This window comes from Perca flavescens, chromosome 23 (assembly GCF_004354835.1).
Source record: "Perca flavescens isolate YP-PL-M2 chromosome 23, PFLA_1.0, whole genome shotgun sequence".
Classification (NCBI taxonomy): Eukaryota; Metazoa; Chordata; class Actinopteri; order Perciformes; family Percidae; genus Perca; species Perca flavescens.
Window position 1 is genome coordinate 22,911,768 of NC_041353.1, and position 23,597 is coordinate 22,935,364.

At 42.1% G+C, this 23,597-nt stretch overlaps 1 long non-coding RNA gene across 2 annotated transcripts in view; it reads right to left on the reverse strand.

Moving 5' to 3' along the window:
* Nucleotides 1-23,232, reverse strand: part of LOC114550359 (uncharacterized) — a 47,392-nt gene extending 24,160 nt beyond the window's left edge. Inside the window, exons 1-2 of one of the 2 annotated variants that reach the window (XR_003691684.1) lie at nucleotides 23,187-23,232; nucleotides 6,159-6,331 (exon numbers count right to left, since the gene is read on the reverse strand). This is a non-coding gene — a long non-coding RNA (uncharacterized LOC114550359). Of the gene's footprint in view, nucleotides 1-6,158; nucleotides 6,332-12,652; nucleotides 12,721-23,186 lie in introns of those variants that run through there. The other variant, XR_003691685.1, reaches the window with a different exon arrangement.
* Nucleotides 23,233-23,597: the final 365 nt, after the last annotated feature.

Genomic DNA, 23,597 nt, shown 5'->3' on the forward strand with positions numbered 1-23,597 from the left:
GACACGAGCGATAACCTCGGGCGACATACAGTACAGTACAGTACAGTAGTTTATCAGAGAGAAGAACTTGGCAGAAACAGTACGAGATCACACGTGCAGCGCCGTCAGGGCTGTCTGTGTGGGCTTATTTTTGTCTCATCAATTGATCACAGTGAACAAAGACAGCGCCTTCGTTTCGCCCTCATCTCCTCAAAGACTGTACCTATTGTACTTTAGAGGTCGCAGGGGCTGATGGGTACCTGCGGCAGACATTTGCAGGGACAAAAACACCTGCGGGTCATTTGTAAAGTGGCAGACAGCGGAACGATGGCAGGATAAAAGACAGAAAGCAGGGAGGGGGGGGGAACCTGCCTGGTGACACAGGAGCCACACGGGACAGCGTGTCCATTTATAAACAATGAAGTCATGTACGTTTGTAGGTTGTGTGTGTGTGTGTGTGTGTGTGTGTGAAGCACCACGTCCTTGGGAACTGCAATGTTCTAAAACACCAGCTGTGTATTTTTACTAAGTACATTTACTCAAGTTACTGTACTTAAGTACAACATTGAGTTGCTTGTCCTTTACTTGAGTCTTTTCTTTTCATGCCACTTTCTACTTCTACTCCGCTACATTTCAGAGAGAAATATTGGACTTTTTACTCCGCTACATTCATCTGTTACAGCTTTAGTTACCAGTTACTTTACAGATTAAGATTTTTGCAGCACACAAAACACACGCAGTTTATAAAATAGGATCTTTTATAATATATTAAACTACCCAACAATATATCGCCCTACAAGTCCAGCTGAAATGAGTAGCTGACTAATCACTTAGTTGACTGACACAACTTAACACTTTAAGTACATAATCCTGATGATTCTTACATACTTTTACTTGAGTAACATTTTCAATGCAGGACTTTTAAGTAAAGGATGTGTGGTGTGAGTACTTTTACTTGAGTAAAGGATGTGAATACTTCTCCCACCGATGAAAAACACCATCCTACAGTAATACAGTACCAGTTGAGAGCCCAGAACAAGAGCAGTTTTCAGTGCAATGTAACCTGCTTTTTGAAACAGACCGCTGACATTTGTGACGCTATAATCAGCAGATGAGGCGCGTGTGCGCTCTGTTTGGAGGAGGTGTATTTCTGCCCGTGTCATGCCGTGTCGAGGCTCCAAAACAATGCAGCAACACTCATTTTACTGGGTGATTATGAGAGGGAAAAGACGGAGGAGAAATAGCTGCAAATAGATGTGATGTCAGCAATCACACTGCCAAACATCTCCATCCGATGAAGTCATTATTAACATCAGAGTAAATGTCACAATAAAGTCATAGCATTATGAGAAAAAGGCTGCTGATATACCTTTTTCTCATATAACTAAAATCTCTACTCAAGTCTACGGTGGCCAAACAGCAGCAAACGCACTGCAACTAAAAAAATGAAAATTAAAAACACATGCAAACAGACAAAACACAAGCAAATTAAGAAAACCTCTACATTAATTTGACAACACACGCACAGCATTTGGCAAACACTCTGCAAATGCACACAACACAAGAGAGAGAGAGAGAGAGAGAGAGAGAGAGAGAGAGAGAGAGAGAGAGAGAGAGAGAGAGAGAGAGAGAGAGAGAGAGAAGATGAGGTTTGTTTTGGAAACAGGACGAAAAGTGTAGTAAAGAGGCGCCATAAAAATGTGCATATTCATTTTTACGTTTGGCCCTAGGGTTTGCCACTATGAGCGACACCCTTCACATAAAACTAATAAAAATAACAATAATCATTTGACCTATTGTTTAAATAAATATATTGAATATTGCATCTTTAAAAAGGTCCCATGGCATGAAAATGTCACTTTATGAGGTTTTTTAACATTAATATGCATTCCCCCAGCCTGCCTATGGTCCCCCAGTGGCTAGAAATGGTGATAGGTGTAAACCGAGCCCTTGGTATCCTGCTCTGTCTTTGAGAAAATGAAAGCTCAGATGGGCTGATCTGGAATCTTCTCCTTATGATGTCATAAGGAGAAAGGTTACCTCCCCTTTCTCTGCTTTGTCCACCCAGAGAATTTGGCCCACCCATGAGAGAGAGAGAGACATCATGGCTTTCAAACGAGCAAAGTGGCAGTTGGTCAAGGCCACCCCCACCCTCTCTCCTCTTCAATAGCTACAGACACACTAATTCTGCACCAAGGCTGAATTTCGGGAAAGAGACTTCAGATACAGTATTAGGGGACCTCTAAGGTCTATATAAAAGAGACTTCAGATACAGTATTAGGGGACCACTAAGGTCTATATAAAAGAGACTTCAGATACAGTATTAGGGGACCACTAAGGTCTATATAAAAGAGACTTCAGATAAAGTATTAGGGGACCACTAAGGTCTATATAAAAGAGACTTCAGATACAGTATTAGGGGACCACTAAGGTCTATATAAAAGAGACTTCAGATACAGTATTAGGGGACCACTAAGGCCTATATAAAAGAGACTTCAGATACAGTATTAGGGGACCACTAAGGCCTATATAAAAGAGACTTCAGATACAGTATTAGGGGACCACTAAGGTCTATATAAAAGAGACTTCAGATACAGTATTAGGGGACCACTAAGGCCTATATAAAAGAGACTTCAGATACAGTATTAGGGGACAACTAAGGTCTAGATAAATGCATCCAAAGAGCACCATGTCATGGGACCTTTAAAGAGTGTAAAACTTCAAGAACTTCAATGAAAAAAAAGGACTTCAAAAGGAGATTTATTTAGTAAAAGTAATATTAACCTGAGCAGTTTCAATATACTGTACAACAAGGTGGCTGAAGCAGCCTGTAAGCACATATTCATCCTTTACTTTCACTCCTGCTTTGAAGGGAAATCTTGTAATGTGACAGGGTTAGAGCACAAAATTGGTTTCCAGGTAGCACTCTGAGCTGATACTGAATGTTGGGTAACAGTCAGTCAATGTCATCTGCTGCTGATATGATGGCTTAGCTTCCAAAGCAGACTGTAAACCCTGCAATGAAACTTCATTTTCTTGGGCACAACACAGCCGGCCCCTCTGCTTTAAAGAGAGGCTCATACTAAAGCTCTTTCATCAGTCCGGAGTTCAGAGGAGTTCCCTTTGACCCAGAATGGGCTGAAGATGGTTTCAGAGGCTTTTCAACCAAGAACATGCAACTCTTGCGATTGATTCTTTATTGCTCCTCGTAGGATATCAAAGCACACGGAAGACTGAATCACTAGCTCAGTCTTAACAAATAAAGAGATACAATACACTCTACAATAATCTTACCAAGATTTGCCCATATGCTGTACGTTACTGCCCATAATTAATAATTCTTTTTTTCAGTGTTTCAGTTCTAAAATCAGCTTAAAAAAAAGAAAATAGTAAAGTGAAAAAGTATTTCACTTTATATCAGTGGTTCCCAACCTTTTTGGTGTGACGTGACATACCCCTTCATCAATTCCAAAATGTATTACACTATTTATTGTATAAAATATGGAAATTGTTAAAATTGTTTAACACTTGTCAAACTGTCAATATTTAGATTCATGAATGGTTCAACTATTTATCCACATACCTTTTGGTTAATCATTTGAACAGTTCAGTCAGTAGGCCTACTTTTAGCTAACCCTTTCAGCTGCTTATGTTATACTTAAAGTTAACTATTTCAACCGTTTAGCCATTAGTTTTAGCTAACTATTTCAACTGTTTAGCCATTACTTTAAGCTAACTTTTCAACTGTTTTAGCCATTATTTTAAGCCAACTTTTCAACTGTTTAGCCATTACTTTAAGCTAACTTTTCAACTGTTTAGCCATTATTTTTAGCTATTTTTCGAACAATTACTCACAACTTTTAGCTAACTACCAATTTAAACTTCTGTGTTTGCATGCTAACTAGTTTTCAAGCACTATTACAGAACCTCAAACATTTAGTGTTTAGGTGTCACAACTGATATAAATCAAATAGTCATTTACAATTTTGTTTTCAAATTAGTTCAGCTGCTCCACAATCTTTCAACATACCCACTGGCAACAGAAGAAGTACCCCCTGGGGTACAAGTAGGCCTACCTCTGGTTAGGAACCACTGCTTTATGTAACAAAATATAATATTAGGGTGCCTTTAACACAAGTAGCCTACTAAGCAATGTGATGGTGGACAAATATGATGAACCAATATGAACACCAATGTGTGCGAAAAAGTAAGAGAATATCTTTTAGCATGAAGAATGCCAAAACAAAAGACATGCTGATAGATTTTATAACCAAACCCATATTACATAATGGCAAAAAGACCAAAACAAAAAGGGTACAGTGGGACAGGAATAAAGAAAAAAAGTGCAGCTTTGGTGAAAAAACTAATTTCACTGGGAGTTGCACGTGTGTTTCCATTCTGCATTTCACAGACAGGAAACTGAAGTCAATGTAGGCAAAGAACGGCATGCACCCTCCTCTGTGCCAGAGTCAATCACCAAACCACAGCTACCGCTGCGGCAGCGAAACAAGTAAATAACACCGGTATGACGATATGGAAGGCACAGACTTTTGCTGCGCTCTGTGAACGTTCGGTCTCAACCTCAACTGAAACCAATATTTGACTTGGCCGTGTTTTGGCTTTCGCTCGCCACACTTAAGCCTGCCTGTTGTTACAAAAGCCATTTGTGGAGTGACTCATGAATGGAGGCTAGGAAGGACGAAAACACCACCGCGGACAGGAGAGCTCCTGCTTCACCTCGTAATCTCCCAAACATACTGATGTACTTGCGCACGCCGGTTCATGCATGTCGTCAATTAAACGCTGGAAAGGTGTCATAGATGTTCGACAAGGGCTACGTTTGGTGTACATTGATGCCTTAAATATCCTTCATCCTGCGTGGATAAACGCAAACAAACATTTTTTTAATTGGTCTGGAAATGTATGCTCATATTTGAAGCTGTAGCATCCAGCCCAGAGGTCAGCGGTTATACGTTGCTGCCCACTGTCTCTGTATACGAGCCCTTGTAGTGCACAAGATGCTGACATACGCAAACTTCATGTGATCAGCCTGTTTTCCCATACACAACTTGCACTGCTTATCTGTTATACAGTCCCTCCAGAAAAACGCGATTATGCGATCGCATAATTCAATGCATAATCAGCCAAAGTCCGCATATTTATGCGGGGGCCGCATTTTTTCAAATACGCCACACTTTGCCGCGTAAATTGCCGATTTCCGCGCAAAATATATGCAGGGCTTGCATGATTTCATAGTCCCCGCATTTTTGTTGCAAAAAAGTCACATACAGTACAGGCCAAAAGTTTGGACACACCTTCTCATTTAATGCGTTTCATTTTTATTTTCATGACTATTTATATTGTAGATTCTCACTGAAGGCATCAAAACTATGAATGAACACATATGGAATTATGTACTTAACAAAAAAGTGTGAAATAACTGAAAACATGTCTTATATTTTAGATTCTTCAAAGTAGCCACCCTTTGCTTTTTTATTAATAAGGGAAAAAATTCCACTAATTAATCCTGACAAGGCACACCTGTGAAGGTAAAACCATTTCAGGTGACTACCTCATGAAGCTCATTGAGAGAACACCAAGGGTTTGCAGCGCTATCAAAAAAAGCAAAGGGTGGCTACTTTGAAGAATCTAATATATAAGACATATTTTCAGTTATTTCACACTTTTTTGTTGAGTAAATAATTCCATATGTGTTCATTCATAGTTTTGATGCCTTCAGTGAGAATCTACAATGTAAATATTCATAAAAATAAAGAAACCCATTGAATGAGAAGGTGTGTCCAAACTTTTGGCCTGTACTGTATATCTTAGCAGAAAGTTGAAAAATGTTGCTTTACTTCACACAAGAGCAGCCATTTTCTCCTGTTGCCACGTGGAAACGTTATGAAGTGATGTAATTACGCGACGTGAACATCATCGAAAAGCAGGGTGTTGAGGGGGGAAAATCACTTTTTTTTCTCTTTTTCATCAAACTGCAGTTTTAGCAAGTTCCCACAATTTCATCGCATAAAATTGCATAAATATCCTGCATATTCCATCGCATTTTTTAAGAAAATGTGCCGCATAATCAAGGATTTTTGCCCCCAACTATCACAAAAAAACTCTTATAGGAAAGCTCTTTACCTCATGAAACGGACACAGACAGGAGCGTCTCTCACCTGGGCAGACTGGTGGTCCGCTACGCAGCCCCTAGAGCGAGACAGCCCAGAGGGAACCTCCTGCCAGAGGGAGCGGCCCCCGCTGACTCAGCGTGTGAGAGGGAAATAAAGCCAGACGTGTGTCAGCGGCACTCCTTTCACCCACCACACTCCTCCACTGGCTTTAATTAAAGCTGTCAGAGAAGATACAGTCTGCCGTTACACAACAATGACATAAGGCGCAGCTTAAATTCAAACACAACATCATTTGAATAGAATATGAAATGTCTGCACACACAGGTTAGAGTGTCAATAAGCCAGGAGTGTCACGGTTACTGCACAGGATTGATTTCCAGCTGATTACATTGCTGCTACATCATTTTCTTTTTACTTCAGATGGAGCCGGGCTAGCTGTTTTCCCGTTTCCAGTCTTTATGCTGAGCTAGGCTAATCATGTCTCCAGTTCAGTTCTCATTTAAATGCTCATGTTCCTTTTCACTCTCTCACACACACACACACACACACACACACACACACACACACACACACAGGGTCCTATTTTAACGATCTGAAACGCAAGTATGAAACGCAAAACGCAAGTAGCTTTGTGGGCGGATCTCGGGCGCTGTTGCTATTATACCGGCGAGATAAATGACTCTTGCGCCCGACGCAAATCTAAAATGGGTTGGTCTGAAGTAGCTAGGTGTGGTTTGGGCGTAACGTGAAAATAACCAATCAGAGCGTCATCTCACATTCCCTTTAAGAGCAGGCGCGCTTGTTCCATGGCGGATTGCTATTATGACGGCGGATTTGTCTGGCGCACGCCAGCGGGAGCTGTCCGGGATGCGGCAAAGTAATAAATGCCCGTCTTGGCCGGGTGGCGATGTTGCTGCAGCCTCTCGGGCACATCTCCTCAAGTCTGGAGAGGATTGCTGCAGCCATGGAGCGTAGGACTCCAAACGCACCACCTGCACCTGTTGTGCCCCTTCCTCCTCCCCCCACTCCATCTCCATCCACCCGCTCCACCAGGAGCACATCGCGCATTACTCCCGGACCAGATTCCGCCGGAGTGTCCAATCCCACCGTAGTTCAGCATCACATCTCCTTAAGTCCTCTAATATTTCCTCATTTATGTCATCAACACATCCATGATTCATGGAAATGTTGTGTAAAACACAACAAAGCCACAAAGAATGCTGGGACTTTTTGAGGACTGTAATGTAAAGTTCCTCCTGATCTATCCAAACACCTGAAGCGCATGTTCAGTAAAATTTTCCTTTGTATTTATGTATGGTTTGCAAAAATGGGAACTGCTGCGTCCGAGAGAAGTGTATGCACGTTGTGCACACGCTACATTATGGCCAAGCATGCACCCCTAAAATAGCATCTGAATAACGTGTTACTGACTTTAGACTAGCACCACTGACTTTAGACCAGGTTTTTCCTGGTCAGTGGCGGAATTGTTTTCTGAAACTGCAAAATAGGACCAGATAACATCTGCGCCTGAACACGCCTCCTCTTTTCGCTGAACCGCCCCCGGGAGCGCAAATTCATTCCCTATTTTACCGACGTGCGTCTGTGGAGGGAAAAGTCCGCTGTGCGTCGGGTGCAAAATAGGAATGATACATGCGTCGGTGTACAAAGGCAATTGCGCTGAGTGCAAGATAGGGCCCACAGTCCGTTTACTTCACTGGGGGTCGATGAGGCGGCCTCCACTCAAGGCCAGTCACCGGGCCAGTCCTACAGGAAGTGTTTTAATCAAGGCTTCCTGTCCTGCCTTTTTTTTGTCTTAGGGAGAGAAGGAGCGAGGGAAGAGTAATGCATCCAGCAGCTGTTGCAGGAGGCTCAGTGAGCTTCAAAAACTTGAGCAAGAAGCAGATTGAATCACTGCTTCAAAGATGGTGAAGATTTGTCCAAATTGCAAAAAAACTTTCTCACTTTAAATGGCCCTATTTTGAAATATCTGATGAAATGTATTGTGTATTGAAATGGACACAATACACACATACACATGCAGGAGGCTAAACTCAAGCACACCATTCACACCAACACATTCTCACTCCCAACTCGTCAAATGCTAATGTTTGGTCAGGAGCCCTTTTCTTCACTTTTTTCAACGCTCTGGGTCAGGAACCCTTGGCGTCATTTTTCCCAGTAGCGTATGTGGCTCTCCCCTCCGCTAAAGATGCTCCATTTTCAAGTGAGCCGCGGGGCGTTCGGACAGCTGCGCAGGATGTGCAAACAGCGAAAGGCATCCAGTCAATTTACCAAAACACCCCAATAACGATATCGTGTCCTCTACAATACCATGGGCGACGAGAGATTCATCTTGGAGCTAGAAAAACACAATAGACACCGCAAGTTTAACTGCAGGAGTGCTAAGAGTGGAAGAAGGTAGATACTAGCCTAATAAACACATGATTGTTCTGTAATGTACTTGTAGAGACAATAAAATCTGCGATTCGGGGCAGGAAAGACGCATCCGAGACGCTCCCGGTGTGGTATGGGGCGTGGCGGAGGACGCGACAAAACTGCGGCACAGCCGGAATGCAGCGCAGGAGCTCCTGGTGGAAAATAGGGGTGAGTCTATTAGAAAATGAGATGCAGCAAGACCATATCGGAGAGAAAAAGCCTGCTGTGCTGGATCAGGCGAACTGATGGTGTGGTCATTAAGGGACGATATACATCTATCCCTCCTGACTTTGCTTGTGGTTTTTTTTTTTTACCTTGCTTGTTTTGACTATCATGTCTTCCCACCGGGCGCTCATTATTTTTCCTTTGGTTTGTCTGCAGTTTTGTCTTCAACGTCTTAGCAACAACAAGCCCATTATCAGTAATAAATATCTGAACTGGTGGCGAGACCAACTGGACAATGGACACATTGTTGAGCGAGACATGAGCTCACTAACAGGCACACGTAGCTCCACGAACCTGTTTCTGACACATGACACAAGGGACAGTGAAGGTATGCAGAGGAGAGAGAGAGAGAGAGAGAGAGAGAGAGAGAGAGAGAGAGAGAGAGAGAGAGAGAGAGAGAGAGAGAGAGAGAGAGAGAGAGAGAGAGAGAGAGCGAGAGACATTCCTTTTAAAGCTTACAGACATGAAACACTTGATACTGGTTGCTGGTTTGAGAGCTTTGAAACTTCGGTATTAGGAAGGGAATGAGAACCCCCCCCGGGGAGGGGGGGGGAGGGGGGGGCCCTCCCCGCCCCCTCCTTTTGGAACCCACTGAGCTCCAGACACACAGCCCAAATCTTTCTGACGGTGCCGAAACCAGTTCTAAACAAATAGTTAATGTATTATTAATAAAAACAATTATAAACAGCTGAATGTCAAATATATTCGCCAAATGCTTTATATTTGTTATAGACCCCAAAGATCTAATCTTACTCATGGCCGTCCGCTCAGCCTTCATTTTTAAATTATAAGTACCATTTTATAGTCACTTGGTCCTAGATTGTAGACATTTGTAACCATTGAATATCTAATCAACATAAAATCACTCAAGGAGCGGTTACAGTAACTGTCAAAGCCCTCTTCCCCCGCAGCAACCAGGCTTGTGGTTACAAATGGGACTCAATATGAAGCTGGGAAAGAGCATTCTTAAAAGGTCCCATATTGGAAAATGTGAGATTTCCATGTCTTTTTTGATTATAAAGCAAGTTGAGGTGCTATTTAAATACTGTGAAAGTATCAAAACGCTCAATCCACAGAGAAATGCACACAGCCCGTATTCAGAAAATGTGTCTTTAAATGCGCCGTCAAGACTTCCATACGGTTGTGATGTCACAACAATACTAATATATATATATATATATACATATATAAAGTGCCGCTACATTGCCGTTACTGTCATTCCCCGGCTGCAATGAGGGTGCAGAGACTCCGAGAGTGCAGATTTGGAAGACCCGGAAATGCTGACCAATCAGAGCAGACTGGGCTTTTTCAGGAGGGGGTCTTAAAGAGACAGGCGCTAAAACGGAGCAGTTCAGACAGAGGGGGAACACAGGTATATTCAGACAGACCGTTTGAGAAAAATAAAGTGTTGTGTTCTAGTAGAAAGCCCAAAAATACAAGTATGACCCTGAAAGTGAGCATATACTGTATGTCCCCTTCAAACGTCATTTTCTCAATCAAGTTCTGTGGTTTTCTTTGGCAATTACGTGTTGCATGTGTACATGCTGTGGAGAAGTCTTTACATTTTTAAATAATTTAGCGTCTCAGTAGATCCTCTGACTATTCCTCCACCATCACATGAGGTTGACATTTTTGTTTTTTTAGTGAAATATCACTACCATCAAAGTACAGAGGGAAGGACATAGTTTAGCATTGATTTAGCATTGCATTGACATTAGCGGACTGATTAGGCCCAGGCTTGTGACTGTTCTGTTCTCTGTGTGCAAAGACAAGAAAACATGCTGAGAGGCGTTTATCTTATCTAGTGGTATGAAGGTTGTGGCCTTCTAATGACTCATCCTCTCAGTCTTGTTATGTCTTCATGTCTATCCCATCGGTGAGTCCCAGCTACAACACCACAACAACTCGTCCTTCTGTCCTCGCTCTGGGAAATTTGAGCTCATTAAAAGGGCATAGGTGAGAACGTGTCCATTGGTCGGACAGTGGAGAGTTAAAGTGTGTGATTTCTGTGTTTATATGCAAGCAGCCGTTGAACTTGTGCTTTCTGCAAAGCGTTCCCACAGCATTGCCCGCTCTCGTTCCCAGAAATCAGCAGAGTAAAAATATCATACCACCATTGCTCTGTTGACACATCCCTGACAGTGCAGGTATCGCCTACATGTTGTCTGTTTCTAATGCAGCATTCACACTATATTGAAGTGCCACCTTCATCAAGCTTTTCCTGAAAACAAACTGAAAAGCACAGAATGGAAAATGGTTCTATCATGGGACAGGAAAATCTTTCTCTAGGCTTTACAAACAGTATTACCAGGGGGATTCCAAATGGCGTTTCCGGCCCCTTCAGTTAATAAGTAAATTAATCTAACTGGCAGTTTCACACATCGCAGTTTCCCGTTTGTTTAAAAGAACACCAAATATCCTGTTAAACAGGTAAAGGTCACGTTGTCTGTAGCCTACCAGTTACAAACCGGTTCCAGGAGCGACCGACATGGTAATGTGATTCAGATCCGGTGTTTTTAGCTGAGCTAGACAGAGAATGTTCGGTTGAAACCGATCTGTGACGCCGTTTTGCCCTCATTGTACCACGTGAAGTTAGTTGTCAGACTTAAAATGGCTTTTTCGAAAAATAGCCTTTCGATGCTTGTGAGCAACCAGTCATGCGACAATTTAGGAGGCAATTTGGCCTTGTGTAATCTGATTAATTTGGCATCCGAGGTGAACAGGTGAACTAGCTTTAAAAGTGAGGATCTTAGGGTTCTCCCTCCTGACAGATCCCACTTTAACCCAGGCATGGATTGGCCATTGGGAGTACCGGGAGATTTCCCGGTGGGCCGGTCTATTTGTGTGATCTGATTTTTAATTTTTTTTTTAAATCAGTTTTTTTTTTTTTTTTTATACATTCTTGTATTCGTCCTGGAGGAAACAGAACATTATTTGTCATAAGTTTTGTTAAAGAAATGAAAGAATAGTTACTTAGTACTTTTTTGGGATAATTGGTTTGCACTTCCTTGCTGAAAGTTAGATGAGAACATCAATTCCACTTTCATGTCTGTATGATAATTGTAAAAGCTAAAGCCAACAAACAGTGACTGGAGAGGGGAAAATGCTAGCCTGGCTCCATCCGAAGGAAACTAAATCCTCCCATCAGCACCTCTAAAGCTCATAAGAAGCATGTTATATCTTGTATCTCTTTATTTAATCCATACAAAAACTGAAGTGGAAAAACAAGAAGTTCTGGTTTTACAGTGGGGTTATGAGCGGGACTATTTCTTGGCTGGGCTTCCTAGATTTTCCAATAGTTGAATTGGCAACTATTTCCCAAAATGTCAAACTATTCCTTATAACCATGGCCGTAGATGGAATGGCAACTGTTGCAACAGCTGCTTATCCCGACTTGCACAACAGAAATTTGTTTATATGTGGATTGCCAGTTTAAATCATTCCTGCAACAATATTGTCTTCACGGTCATGATAAAAGCCAGTTGGTAAAATGTAACTCACTAAGCAATTTAAACCTGCAGGCAAACTGGGCAGCAATGGATGAGTTTACTGACCATTATTCTTTTGAAATAATAAGCATCCGCTTTATGAATGCAAAATATTACATGGTCCACACAAACAAGAAACTGGGCTCATTTCTCACAACACTGAGGCCTGATAAAGTTAAACAGTAGACACCTTATCTCTGCTGGACTGGTTGAAGCTGTGCCGCAGCCGAGTCAAATATTGTCACAACCTGTCCGAGGAGCGACACAATATCTTACCCCACCTCGCCACCAACATATCAACAAGCAATCCTTATCAGCTCGACAATAGGCCTACATTCTCCCTCCTTATCCTGGTAGGTTTATCTGCCACCGCTGCAGGGCTGGACCAACCTGCTCCCACTGTGGTTCCCATCGCCGTGGATGAAGCTGAATGGGGAAGGGAGTTTTCCCATTGCTTTTCTCACGCCGGTCATATGCACATTACAGAGGATTAGTTTACAGAGAGCTACCGCTGCAACTTGGCTGCGGTGTGTTGCAGATCAGCTGCACCGATCAATCATCGCTCGATTGCTGGCAGTTAATCCAGAGCAAAGGAGAGCACAGTGACAGCTCAAGAATGGCGGTAACAGGAAAAAGTAGAACAGCGGCTACACTTCAGGGGAAGATAGAGAATGCTTACGTGACAATAAAGCAACCCGACACCCAAACTACAGGAGAACCCAAACTACACTAGCACGTGTAGATGAAAGGCACATACACTGATTTTCAACATCAATAGTAGCCTGACATTTAGGCAAAGATCCTCTATACCAGGTATCTTCAACAGGGGGTCCGGGACCCCTAGGGGATCCTCAGAGTCAATGCAGGGGGGCCTCCAAAATAATAGTACATTTTTTAACTTTTTTTTGAGAATTTTAAAAATCACAACAACATAGTATTAGCAAATACAAATCCCCACTGCTTACTGGCCTATAGGTAAGGTAGTCACTAAGATAGCCATCCACAGATACAGTTCAGCCCTGTGCCACATGTATGTGTAACATTAAAAGATGATTTATAAAATAATGCCAACAATTATTAGGCTTTTACTGTAATAGCTTAGTATTCTATGCACTAAAAATGTATTTATAAAGGCTATAGTCCTGTTATAAGGCCTGTTTGGACACACCTCATTCAATGAGTTTCCTTTTTAATTTCATGACTATTTACATTGTAGATTCTCACTGAAGGCATCAAAACTATGAATGAACACATATGGAATTATGTACTTAACAAAAAAGTGTGAAATAACTGAAAACATGTCTTATATTTTAGATTCTTATAAGTAGCCACCCTTTGCTTTTTTATTAATAAGGGAAATAATTCCACTAATTAACCCTGACAAAGCACACCTGTGAAGTGAAAACCATTTCAGGTGACTACCTCATGAAGCTCATTGAGAGAACACCAAGGGTTTGCAGAGTTATCAAAAAAAGCAAAGGGTGGCTACTTTGAAGAATCTAAAATATAAGACATGTTTTCAGTTATTTCACACTTTTTTGTTAAGTACATAATTCCATATGTGTTCGTTCATAGTTTTGATGCCTTCAGTGAGAATCTACAATGTAAATAGTCATGAAAATAAAGAAACACATTGAATGAGAAGGTGTGTCCAAACTTTTGGCCTGTACTGTATGTAGTAGGGGGGGTCCCTGCTCCGTCTCCCTTTCAGTTAAGGGGTCCTTGGCTTAAAAAAAGGTTGGAGACCCCTGCTCTATACTAAATACAATGGTATGAAACAGTCCCCAAAATACTTGCTTTGGTTTAGGTAATGAAACCACTTGGTTAGGTTAAGGAAAAGATCTTGGTTTGGGTTAAAATAAGGCGTGTTTGTTACCAAACTTATGTTACGTGTGTAAGTTAAGCATGTTGCGTCCGTTATATGCAAGTTAAGTTAAAATAAGTTTCACACGGAACACAAACAGCGGCCTCCTGGGTGAAAGTCCCAGATTTGTCGTTTGACCCATCCCATCCACCCTGACCTCCTCCTGTTGTGGACTTTAATTAGAAACGTATTTGCGATATGTCCAAAAGTAACGTAATCCGGAACAAAATATTTACTTTCCCTCGCAAAGTAACTGAGAATGCAGTTCAGTTGTATGGGAAAGGATTTTTCAGGAGACAGGGCACTTTAAAGGGAGTAAGTGTGTAAAAGTTGACACATTTTTCAGATAATCTCACTCACATGCCGCTCAATAAATCCATTAGGACCCCCCTCCCCCCCGACTCTAAACTAAAGACCTGCTGACTTAACCGTAAGCTGATGATGTGTATATCTGTGACAGTCTCCAGCATTGATTTGTCCTTCATTAGAGGGGGTCCCTTTTTTCCACAATCCTCTCCCCAAACCCAAATCAGGGCGATTCTGCCAATTTCCTTCCCATGCTGCTGGAAAAACGAGGAGGAAATGAACAATGACTACCTTTTAATAATTAAACATAATAACATCCATGAGCCATGACTTCATCGTATGGCCTTTTAATGAAAAACAACAGTGAGTATTTAAGCAATCTGCAAGCAGAGAAATGAAAATCTTAACCTTTCATTGCTGTTTTCCTTTTTGCAGTTTTATGAGCATCCTCCAGGCTCCTATGAAAATACTTTACCCCCACTGGACACTTTATTAATGAGCCCATATTGTTGTTTTGGGTAGACGAGAGGTCACTGTCATTAGACTGATGAGGAACTTGCAGTGTGCTCATTCCCCCCCCTCAATGTTTCCGTTTGATTTTTGCCAAGTTGGCTCAATTACATCAGATCTCCTGACTAAATGCCTGCATTATGTTATCCAGGTAATGGCTTGTGACATTTCGATCCGAGGGGACGGATGTTGAGATGTAGAGATTGCGTATCTGATTCAGCCACTTATTTGCGTATGGAATGTCCATGTAAAATGCCTTGTAAACACAGCAGGGACACAAAGAATAAGTATACAGGACAGTTACTTACAGCTAATTATGTTTTCCCATCTGTTCATTGAATAAGGCATGGGAAACCGTGCTGTTCCCTGTTGTCATGTAAACATAGATGTTTTGTAAAGGTGTCTTTTAATCCCATTAAAGACCGACCACAAGATGATGTGAAATAATGTAAAATTCTTTTCATCATTAATTTATATAAGTATTTTTCATTTATAGTATAATTTTTTTTTAAGAATCTAAAAACTTCCTCCTCCGCTGCTGTGCCCACTCCTGCATGGCACCCAAGGTAATCAGAGGGCACTTGGAGGAAACATAGGCAATAATTTGGGGGCAAAAATGAACTATGGAAGTGCTTGTTAAAGCCATAGTAGGTATAGTTCCTGTCGCCCCCATGAAGAATTCTAAGTAATGACAACAACACGGTCGGCGCATCCACATGATACAAGCCTTCCCCCCACCCCCCCTCCACGCAGTTGCTAGTAGCCAAGGAGGACACGGAGGATTAAAACAACATGGACTCTTCAGAAGAGGTCATTGTCTTCACTCGAGTTTCTGCGCCGAAAGTCAACGGACGCCACAATCTTCTGAACATAGTCATACTGAGAAATCCAGAGAGAGTTGTGTGGAGCTTAAAGTCTGAATTAGCTTTGTGTCAACTCATTTGGCAACGGCTGGAATGTAACGGACGTTCATTAATATAAAAAAAGTTACGCACTAAAGCTTTAAAAAGGAAAATTCCATTACATTTCAACCTGGCAAAGATCCCTATGCAGTTAGCCATAATAGCTGCTCCAAGGGGGCTACTTTCTGGTTTTACTTTTGGACGAACTCAAAATTTGATCATGTATAAAAACGGTTTATTTGGAAAGTTTTTCCGCGCAGGTTCTCGTTTCCCTGAATCTCTTCATTGGAGGTGCAGAGTTCGATGCTTAGCGCCGCCCAAGACGATTTAAAGAAATACCATTAAACCAGAGCGTGTTTTTCTCCCATCCAGGAATGCTGTGTGGACTAGCCAGACCCTCCTCCGCAGCGCTGTGGAGGAAAATCTGGCATTGCGAGACTATCATTTTATCAACTATCCCTTTACGTACAAACAGCTGATTGTGGTGCACCTCACAAATCGGGAAGGCCATGCAGAAAAAGTTAGGGAACCACAGATCTAGAAGATCAAATGTATTCTTACATTCAACTTCTCAGTTCTATTACGCTCGTTCTAAGTTGCTTTGTCTCAACTCAATGCTGTTTTTCAGGCAGGAAAAGGCCTCAAACTCAATGACATTAGGGTCAGATTAACCCCGAGTGCTCAGACAGATCCATCACAGCAGTTTCAAAGTCTGGAAGTCTTTGTCTCTTCGACTTTGGTACAATCTTTCTGATGAGGTTTCATCATCTCGGTCTATCAGCTGTCGATCAGTTCTTAGACCTTAGGTAACACCGCCAGTACAGTCGCAACAGCACAACACATGACATGACAGAGTCAAATTATCATTTCACAGGAGTTAATGCAGGACTGCTGTGTTGGATTGGATTGCACAGTTGACACAGAAATTGATAGTTACTCAGTTACACTGAAATATGTGAAGTGCTGCAAAATAATTAAAAAAAAATCTCAGCATGATATAATTCATACAGTTTGAGTGGATAATTGCAGGAATTCATCCATTAATCATTCATTTAAAGCCCATTTCTTCTGCCTTTCAACACTTCTGCTCTGCACTTAGGAAACATCTGTTGCACCACTGGATGCCTCTCTTGCTTTCAAGCTAATCTCAGGCTTTTTAAAAAAAAAAAAAAAAAAATCTTCCTCCTGGTACTTAGCCCGTCACCTGCTCTGTCACTTCAGAGAGGCTGAGGAATAGGTGAGTCCGCTGGGAGACAAAGGAGACATTGTTTAAACCTGTTCCGGAAACATCCAGCGACACAAAAAGAAGGCTTGTCGGCTGAAACCCAGAGAGACTCAAATCTAAGAGGCAACGTGGACCAGGTGTGGAGGTCGAGGCGGTGCGGGGTTGCTGAGTTCATCTCACACACGCTTTGAACTTCTCTGTGACGTCAGCCTCTGGAAGAACAGAAGCAAACACAAGCATTCCCCTCAGGCAGAGATGCTCTTCTGGACAGGAAGGATTACTTTGCTTCAGGCAGACATCAGCATGAACATCTACACCTGAACGGATGAACCCATTTATGGCTCTGACCTGGATAAATAAATAACTTTACCCTAAATAACCCGCCAAATTAATTTATGAATACATGTTTCAGAAATGAGCCAGCTGTAATATTTTGCTATGTATACATCTCAAAAAAATCTCCTGCCTTAAGGGACTACAAGAAAATATTGTTTTGAATTACAAATGACAAATCCCCTTCCCTTGCATTTATTTGCTTTTAATTTAAGCACAAAATGGAATTATTTTTGATGTTTTCATTTATTAAAGGTCCCATGACATGGTGCTCTTTGGATGCTTTTATATAGATCTTAGTGGTCCCCTAATACTGTATCTGAAGTCTCTTTTATATAGACCTTAGTGGTCCCCTAATACTGTATCTGAAGTCTCTTTTATATAGGCCTTAGTGGTCCCCTAATACTGTATCTGAAGTCTCTTTTATATAGACCTTAGTGGTCCCCTAATACTGTATCTGAAGTCTCTTTTATATAGACCTTAGTGGTCCCCTAATACCGTATCTGAAGTCTCTTTTATATAGACCTTAGTGGTCCCCTAATACCGTATCTGAAGTCTCTTTTATATAGACCTTAGTGGTCCCCTAATACTGTATCTGAAGTCTCTTTTATATAGGCCTTAGTGGTCCCCTAATACTGTATGTGAAGTCTCTTTTATATAGGCCTTAGTGGTCCCCTAATACTGTATCTGAAGTCTCTTTTATATAGGCCTTAGAGGTCCCCTAATACTGTATCTGAAGTGTCTTTTATATAGACCTTAGTGGTCCCCTAATACTGTATCTGAAGTCTCTTTTATATAGACCTTAGTGGTCCCCTAATACTGTATCTGAAGTCTCTTTTATATAGACCTTAGTGGTCCCCTAAACTGTCAGAAGTCTTTGGTGCAGAATTACAGCCACTAGAGACAGTCCCACAATGTGCTTTCCTTAGTATGTGCCATTTCTGTGTCTGTAGCTATTGAGGAGGAGAGAGGGGGGGCAAGGTGGAGGGTGGGGGTGTGGCTTTGACTAACTGCCACTTTGCTCGTTTGAAAGCCATGATGTCTCTCTCTCTCTCATGGGGGGGCCAAATTCTCTGGGCGGGCAAAGCAGAGAAAGGGGAGGTAACCTTGCTCCTATGGGGGAACGCTTATTAATGTTAAAAAACCTCATAAAGTGAAATTTTCATGCCATGGGACGTTTAAATTGGTCGTGCTTTATCAGTTTCCTGCTTGTTTGTGCCCTGTTTCACACAAGGTTTAGAATTAATAAAAAAAAAAAAAATCTCTGTGCACATGTAGACCAATTCGCAGATGCATAAACTAACCTGTTTTGTTGTAAACTGTGTACTAGTCTGTGTGCTGCTTCGCTAGAGAGGCAAGTGCTGGGCTGGGGGCACATGTGTGTGTGTGTGTGTGTGTGTGTGTGTGTGTGTCTGGTCTACCCAACTAGTGGACAAAAAAAAATTCAACCCACACTTTAAAAGTAGCCCAGTTGTGCTGGAAAACCGCAAACCTGGCAACCCTGTTAAGAGCGGAGCCATGAGCCCCAAGCGTGAATGTATTTCCATTTTTTGCAATAAATGGTTAAATCTATGACACGTGTTTCTGACTGAATAACTTAGTATGGGAACACGCAAATTGAGACGGTTTTAGTTGTATTATTTAGAAAGAAACCACAATGAAATATGGACCAAGTTAAGTCATTTTGGTTTTCATTTAGTTTTGCTTTTATGAATCGTTCTCTCGTTTTCTCACCCTCACTTATTGTATAATGACGTTGTGAGGCTTTTATTTTTGTTTTAAATTGAGCGAGAAAGATCACCATCATCACCATATGATATTATTGCAATTCTCTGCGATAAATTGCAATTTATTACCTTTTTCCCCAACTTCAAATTTTGTCCCCAAGAGGAAAATGTGTCAACATCTGTTATCTAAAAAAGATAAATATCGCTCTTTGTTCATCTCACTTCAATTGTATTGCCGCAAAATGGGATTTGTCAAGCAAACAAACTGACCAACACATATATCATAATAGATCGATACTCAGCGTCTGCGTATCGACACAGTATTGCCACGGAAACATATCGCGATACTACGCTGTATCGATTTTATCCCCCAACCCTAGTCTGAACACACGGTAACATCTTTGTGCCACGCTCGCTGCGCTTGCATAATTTAAATACAGAGCAGACGAGCCGAATGCAATCCAAAGTGAGGAAAATATCCCTTCATGCCATATCTGGTTGCAGTAGTGAAAGTTTCGTGACTTTTTATTCAAATGGCAAAATGCCCTGCTGACATATCCCTCCGCCTAGAGGGAAAACAACAGCGTTGTGGATTAAATGCAGTCAAACCTGACTGATGTACAGACATCCTTGTTTTCATAAGCCAACAGTCACTGTCATCGACTTTTTAGGAATCCGATACGTTTGGCTTGTGGCCGAGCCGTTTGATGTGGCACCACCCTTTTACACTGAGCACGTCTTATTGTTATAGCAGTTACATAACTGTGTTGTTGGTGATTAATCGTTGATGTGTTTCATTCCAGAGCTGACCCTAACCAATTCAATGTTTGTGTGTGTTTGATATTTTTTCGGACGTAACATTTGTTTCAGATTTTGTCGCTTGTTTTGAAATTTTATTGCACTTTTTTGTACATTTTTTTCAACATTTGTCCCTTTTTCTGGCGTTTTTGCCGCCTTTTTAAATATCTTTAACTTGTCTTTACTCCTTTTGGACTGCCGGTGCCCAAAAAAATTTGCCTATACTGCCTATGCCACGGGCCGGCCCCGTTTTCATTCAGTACCATCTCCGTGACTGGATAGATGAGAGAGTCCATCTTTGTTCCTGCTCATCCCCCGCAGGCAAGAGGCGTGTTGGGTTGGCAGGGATCTGCATCTGCTACACTGGCGGGGCGGGGGCCGTCTCACACAGAGATGTTTACTAATGTGAAACAGAGCGAGGGAGTGAAGGTGAGTGAGTAATCCAGCAATGGGATGAGTAATGGCTTGAATAATACGCCGTGTTTTCGGAGGTGGTGGAAGACGTCCAGGTGGCTCGCGTGAGGCTGACACGCAACGGAGCGGAGGGGAGCGCTCGACCCAGGTGAGGTCAGACCGATGGGAGACCAGGGAGGCTGCTTCCCAACACTGTACTAATGTGTTAGGACAAGTTCACACCAAGCATTTATAGGGCGGGTTATCTAAAACATGAAGCAATTCACCTTCCGTTTGGTTCACCAGAGAAAACTAAACATCCTCCATCATGAAAACTGTGTGGCGGTTGAGTTTATTGTATCTATTAAAGTTCCCCCAAATATACCCATTTTCAGGTTCACATTTGTATTTTGGGTTTCTACTACAACATGTTTACATGCTTTAATGTTCAAAAAAACTTCTTTTTTTTTTTCCTCATACTGTCTGTCAAAATAACACTTTTCCAAAGTTGTGTTCATATGCAAAACAAACCATGCATGTACATGAAAGAAAATCAGATGTAAGCCAAGCCTAGCATAAGTTTTTGGGCAAGACCACTATGTCAAATACGAGACTAGTCCAAGTCCAGGCAGTTTAAAGGCCGAGTCCAGGCCAAATTTAAATGGGCGTGAGACCAAAACAGACTGAGATGACCTAAAAAGTCTGAAATGTTAACACATTTAGATCAAAGTCACACTGACTGTAGTGTCTGACAGCACTTAAAATATAACACTCCCATGTGATTTTTCTTCATGCATGGAATATTTTGAATCATTTTCTTGACAAATGTGACCACTCAGGGCAAAATTAAAACACACCGTGGGTGTCACTGAGACTTCTCAACCACACACTACTGACGCTCAAACCCACAGCGACACACACACACACACACACACAAATGTGTTGACAGCAGAAGAAACAACCACATGTTTAAATGAGGCCAGTAGGTTACGGTCCGGATACTGAGTGTGCTTCTCACACACACACACACACACACACACACACACACACACACACACACACACACACACACACACACACACACACACACACACACACACACACACACACACACACACACACACACACACACACACACACACACACACACACACACACACACACACACACGATGCTGAGTGTGCTGAGCTAATCAGTGTGGTTATTGATAGAGCCACTTATCTACATTCTTGCAGACGTGAGAACTCATTTGTGGAATCTCACTTTTGACTTTGAAGTCAATCACTCAATAACTGCTTGCACACATACTAGCTGCTTGCTTTGACTCAAATCTTGTCCCCCGTTCACTGTCTTTTAATTGACGCCTCAAAGACCGATTCAGTTGATAGCACACAGTGAGACACCGAGCGAGACGACTTGCCGTCATGGCCCTATCTACCACTGAGGACTCCATTAAAAAGTGACTTAACTGCCTAAAAAAAAAACGTGTAAAAAACCAAGATACGACTTGTTCGCTTGTCTGATCATCATCACCGCCATTGCTTGAGGGTGGTGGGAAGTGGATTATCTTGTCGTAACTATACGGTCTTAGGTCAGCGTGGTGGTTTTGGGGTATAGTGTCAACTAGTCTCACATTTGAAGCTACTGTTATACAGAAGTTGCTCTTCAAGCGTCTTAAAATGTGCATATTAGATCAGGGAAATACTTGTTTGTTTTTACCTCTGTATTAATAAAATCCTGGATATGGGGCTGCTTCCTGCTAACTGGGAAATTGGAACAACTGGCGAAGCCTGGCACCTGCACACCTACGCTCCTAACCCTACCTTCCCTTCTCATATATCCAGTCAAACCCCAACCCTCACCTCTCCACCTCTGACCCTCACTCTGTGATGTGTGCAGCTGCAGCCAAATCCACACCCCGCGGCCCGAGGGGTACGGGTTATGAAACCAATCTTTCTCCATGTGTCGATTTTGTGAGCACAGGTGATTTAAGTCTCCAGGTCAAGGCCTAGCTGCAAGTTTGAACATTCAATATTTTGCTCGAGGACCGATGTGCAGGGTGGACACTTGCTAAAGCCTGGGCTGTCTGGTTGAAGAATGGTTTGGCCCTCCAGGCCGCCCTGATGTCCCACTACAGGCAGTTTACGTTCCACTAAGTTTTCATGCTGTGCCTCAAAGAACATTTCAGTAAAAACAGGACAAACGGAGACACACAGCTGTAAATACGTTTCGGTATTATGCAAATCCTGGTTATGAATGGGGCCGGGTTTCCGAACTTGGATACTTTTAGGCACCGACCGAATTGCATCCATGTGTCGAGTATCGAAAAATGCAATACCAAGTTTCAATGCCTAAGGAGTAAATCTCATCAGCGTCAGTGAGCCAATAAGAACACAGCACGCTTCTACGAAGAACTAATAATGCTGGTGATTGGCTATTGTGGAGACAAGCAGGAAAAACTCTTCTTCTTCTTCGCTGGGAAAACACGCATGTATTGCATTGTGGTATACAAGAGTAAAATGGGTACAGCGTATGTGCACTCAAATTAACAGTGCATTGTGGGTATTTTATAGTGGACTATGTAGTGAATGAAATTAACCGTGCAGAATTCGAACACCACTACAAAATGACAAACTATGGTCGTGATAAGCAACAGTTTCCAACACAGCTCGTGTGTGTGTGTGTGTGTGTGTTGTTGTGACAAAGTGGGAGCACATTCACCACCAACCCTTGTTGTGGATGGCCAAATGTGCTTGTGTACATTTGTCCGTATTATGGTACACATTATTTTCATATTGTGTTCAATTCACACAACCACTGTTAGCAAGTTGCAGATTTGAACCGTTGTTTGTTTCCTTGTACTCACCTATTCTTTGCTGCTTTGTTTGGTCCACCATGCAGAAATGTTTGGGGAGGAGCCGCCCAGCAGCATGGTGTATTATGGTATTGGTGATGTCATCACTGACATCACAGGGCAAAACCAAATGATGGTGATGATTTTGTCTGTAGTTGTGTTTCATGTGTTTGGTTAATGCATTAGATGGGTGATTGGAATGAGTTACATATCTCCATAAAGTGTCCTTATTTGTGTAGATCAGGGGTCTCCAACATGTAGCTCCCAGTAGCTCGCGAGCGTATTTCCAGTCAACCCGTTCTCACTCCGAACTCGTAAAATACGGACGTTTGGGCAGTAGTTATCAGCGTCAGCGTGTTTGTAGAACGTACCGGGGAGAGCAGTAACTACACAGGGTTTGAAGATGACTTAGCACTAAGAGCG